Genomic DNA, 5,115 nt, shown 5'->3' with positions numbered 1-5,115 from the left:
CGTCTCCTTCTCCTTTCTTCTTCTCCGGACTTCCTGTGACGCAGCTGCACATGAGGTTCACAGGTCTGGAAGGGGGTACGCCTGCGCGGCAAGATGGATAGAACCAGTGGCGGATCCAGAGCTCCCCAATACTATACTGCAGAAACAGATAATACCACTGATAATATTAGTGCCACACAGAGCCCCCCATATAAAATACCCCTTCTTTGTGGCCTCAGTAAATGTCCCCATAGTGCCCCCCAATAATGTGCCAGTAAGAGGTGCCCCCATAGATGCCTCCCAATAATGTGCTAGTGAAAAGTGTCTCTCTCCGCCACTCATGTACCAGTAATAATTCTCCCCCATTCATCATGTGCCAGTCTCATCTCTGCTGCCACCCCCCATGTGCCAATAATAAGTGCCAATTGCTGCCCCCCCATGTTTCAGTAATAAGTGTGGCAGAAAAATTGTCTGATTTAATAAAATAAAAAAAACACTCATACTTACCATCTGCGATGAGGTGCGATGCAGGCCTCTTCTGGCCTGTGTCCCGCTCTGTACTGCTCAAGCGCGGCGATTACATCATCATAAGTGCCAATTCTCCGCCCATCATGTGCCAGTCTCCTCTCTGCTGCCACCCCCCATGTGCCAGTAATAAGTGCCAATTCTCCCCCCATCATGTGCCAGTCTCCTCTCTGCTGCCAACCCCCCATGTGCCAGTAATAAGTGCCAATTCTCCCCCCATCATGTGCCAGTCTCCTCTCTGCTGCCACCCCCCCATGTGCCAGTAATAAGTGCCAATTCTCCCCCCCATCATGTGCCAGTCTCCTCTCTGCTGCCACCCCCCCATGTGCCAGTAATAAGTGCCAATTCTCCCCCCATAATGTGCCAGTCTCATCTCTGCTGCCACCCCCCCATGTGCCATTAATAAGCGACAATTCTCCCCCCATCATGTGCCAGTCTCCTCTCTGCTGCCACCCATGTGCCAGTAATAAGCGACAATTCTCCCCCCATCATGTGCCAGTCTCCTCTCTGCTGCCACCCCATGTGCCAGTAATACGTGCCAATTCTCCCCCATCATGTGCCAGTCTCCTCTCTGCTGCCACCCCCCCATGTGCGAGTAATAAGTGCCAATTCTCCCCCCCATCATGTGCCAGTCTCCTCTATGCTGCCACCCCCCTCCCATGTGCCAGTAATACGTGCCAATTCTCCCCCCCCCCCATCATGTTTCAGTAATAAGTGTGGCAGAAAAATTGTCCGATTTAATAAAATAAAAAAAACACTCATACTTACCATCTGCGATGAGGTGCGATGCAGGCCTCTTCTGGCCTGTGTCCCGCTCTGTACTGCTCAAGCGGCGCGATTACATCATCATAAGTGCCAATTCTCCGCCCATCATGTGCCAGTCTCCTCTCTGCTGCCACCCCCCATGTGCCAGTAATAAGTGCCAATTCTCCCCCCCATCATGTGCCAGTCTCCTCTCTGCTGCCACCCCCCCATGTGCCAGTAATAAGTGCCAATTCTCCCCCCATCATGTGCCAGTCTCCTCTCTGCTGACACCCCCCCATGTGCCAGTAATAAGTGCCAATTCTCCCCCCCATCATGTGCCAGTCTCCTCTCTGCTGCCACCCCCCCATGTGCCAGTAATAAGTGCCAATTCTCCCCCCATAATGTGCCAGTCTCATCTCTGCTGCCACCCCCCATGTGCCATTAATAAGCGACAATTCTCCCCCCATCATGTGCCAGTCTCCTCTCTGCTGCCACCCCATGTGCCAGTAATACGTGCCAATTCTCCCCCATCATGTGCCAGTCTCCTCTCTGCTGCCACCCCCCCATGTGCGAGTAATAAGTGCCAATTCTCCCCCCCATCATGTGCCAGTCTCCTCTATGCTGCCACCCCCCTCCCATGTGCCAGTAATACGTGCCAATTCTCCCCCCCATCATGTGCCAGTCTCCTCTCGGCTGCCACCCCCCTATGTGCCAGTAATAAGTGCCAATTGCTGCCCCCCCCCCATGTTTCAGTAATAAGTGTGGCAGAAAAATTGTCCGATTTAATAAAATAAAAAAAACACTCATACTTACCATCTGCGATGAGGTGCGATGCAGGCCTCTTCTGGCCTGTGTCCCACTCTGTACTGCTCAAGCGGCGCGATTACATCAACCGCGCCGCCTGCACTGGCCTCTGATAGGCTGCCGGCACAAGGCCCACAGCCTATCAGAGGAACAGGGAAGGGAGAGGCATCTCCCTCCCCTGCCACAGCACAGCAATCTGTATTGCTGTCCTGAGGACGGCGATGCAGATCACTAAGGAGATGAGCGCAATGGAAGCGCAGCGCTCATCTCCTGCTGTGCCCTGCCAGAATTGCTGAAATGGCAAAACACCCGGCGGGCCGGATCAGTGTCCTCGGAGGGCCGCATGTGGCCTGCGGGCCGTAGTTTGAGGACCCCTGTTCTAAGCCTTCTAACGTCCCCAAAAAATAAAATGTCATTTTCAAAATGATCCAAACATGAAGTAGACATATGGGGAATGTAAAGTAATTACTATTTTTGAAGGTGTTACTATCTATTATAAAAGTAGAGAAATTAAAATTTGGAAATTTGCTAATTTTTAAAGAATTTTGGTAAATTTGGTATTTTTTTATGAATAAAAATGTTAGTTTTTTTTACTTATTTTTACTACTGTCATGAAGTACAATATGTGACGAAAAAACTATCTCAGAATGGCCTGTATAAGTAAAAGCGTTTTAAAGTCATCACCACAAAAAAAATGACACATGTCAGATTTGCAAAAAATGGCCTGGGCAGGAAGGTGAAAACAGGCCCGGGGTTGAAGGGGTTAATGTCCAAACTGGTGCTTTATTTTGGCATTTCAGCACTAACACAAACATTAGCATAAAAAATAAATACCTGCCCGTCTGGGCTCTAACTAATACATGGTAGTTTTCCCTGACTCACCTATAAACACAGGTTACACACAGGGTCTCAGGCTCCAAACCTCTCTGTAGGGTCAATTCCTCTCCCCAGTCATACACAGATGGTTGTCTTATCCCTCCTTGATTATAGCCCAGCTGACCCCACCTGTGATCTCCTCAGCTAAAGAATACCTGTAGTGGACTAGGGGTGTGGACTGAGAGACCTCAGTAAAATATAGGTAGAAGCAGCACTACACGGTCCTTGGTCGATGTAAATATACATTGCAACAGCCTCACCGTTGACCCACGATCCAGCAGGCCATATGATGAATGAAAAACAAGAGTGGCACCGGCAGCATCTCACATCATCCAATTTTTATTCCGACCTCAAGACAAATACAGCAACGTTTCGGCTGAAACAAAGGCTAAGTTTCAGCCGAAACGTTGCTGTATTTGTCTTGAGGTCGGAATAAAAATTGGATGATGTGAGATGCTGCCGGTGCCACTCCCCCTACAAACCTGTCTCTCAGTCCAACGAAATCCAGCCCATACAACTTTAAACAAAACAATCTCCAGCAAGCACCATTTCTGGATTTCAGTTATCTCACCTAGCTAAACTGACCCCCCCCCCCCCCACCATACCTCTACCGTGAACTTTATCACAATTGAAAAATGCAAACATGGAAATAAATCACAAAATACGTATGGGGCGCTATTTGTTCACAGTACATTTTGTGACTCAAAATGCATTTTTCATAGACAAAATTCATTTTGTAGAATTCTATTTCACAAAATGACATTCTGTGCAACAAATTAAATTCAGTGACAAAATGGCATTCTGTGTGACACAATAAAATTCTGTGCAACAAAATGAAGTTCGGTGAGAAATATCAGTTTATGCCGTTTTTGCGCAATGTATTTAGACACAAAATGAATTTAGTAATTACAGAATTCATTTTTTCTTTACAGAAATCTTTTTGTCACACAGAATGTTATTTTGTGACACAGAATTCATAATGTGACACAGAATTCATTTTGTGACACAGAATTTACTGTCACACGGACTGTTATTTTGAGACAAAAAATTCATTCCTGTCATTTTGTCACACAGGATTAATTGATTTTGTAACATGGAATTCTGTTGCACAGAATTCATTTTATGTCACAAAATTCAGTTTGTTGCACAGAATGTTATTTTGTGACATAGAATTTTACAAAATGAATTTTGTCTATACAAAATGCATTTTCTGTCAAAAAATGCACTGTGAACATATGGTGCCCCATAGATAAACTGACCATAATCATATTAATAAAAGTACTATAAATGGGATTGTAGTGGATTCATGCCATTAGGTGTCTGGCCTCCAGTTTCAATATCCAGAAAGCCTCCCTATTGCGCAGCTTATGTCCCCAGTTATCTCCCCTGGGTGGGGTGCTCACTTTCCCACAATGCACACACTTGCAAACAATCTATGTCACTCCCATGTACAGTTAGAAAATGTCTCGATGCCTTCTACATGTTCATTGGTTAACTAAACTCAAGAAATTATTCCCTAAAAGTTTTCTTAAAGGGGTTTGCCAGTAATGATTATTTTTTTTTAATCAAATGCCTGCAGCCTTCCCACTGAAACAGAAGATTCATATTTGCCTGCTCCACTACTCTCCAGTCTTCAACGCTGCCTCCATCTGGCTGGCCATGGACATGGTCACTTGCACTGCTCCAGCCAATGACTGGCTTCAACGGCAACGTGCTACTTGTGGCCACATCACCACTGAAACCAGTCATTGAATGGAGCGGTGCATGGCTAGCTGGATGTAAGCAGCACGGGGACCAAAATATGTAGACAGCGGAGAACCAGAGAGGTGTGGAGCAGGTAAATATGAATCTTCTGTTTCAGGGGATGTGCTGCTGGAACTTGATAAAAAATAATTCATACCAGAAAAAAGCCCTTTTTGGGCCCCCATACACATTTATGTCTGATCAGCCCCATACATGTTGTGGACCTACTTTAAATAAAGTAGGACTATTAAAGTTTGTTGAATTTTATCAACAGATACTGTGCAAGGTGTCCTAGTTCTTTATCTCCCAGTGCAGATTCAAACCAAATGTATAAAAAGTAGAAAGGTCCAGCTTCCGATAAAACAATATCCTTTATTTGATGCAATAAAGTCCATACAAAACAAGACAGGGTGCAAAATCGATTTCACATTTATGATCCTTACT

Source organism: Bufo gargarizans, chromosome 2, assembly GCF_014858855.1.
Source record: "Bufo gargarizans isolate SCDJY-AF-19 chromosome 2, ASM1485885v1, whole genome shotgun sequence".
NCBI classification, from domain to species: Eukaryota; Metazoa; Chordata; class Amphibia; order Anura; family Bufonidae; genus Bufo; species Bufo gargarizans.
Note: the sequence above shows the minus strand (reverse complement) of the source record.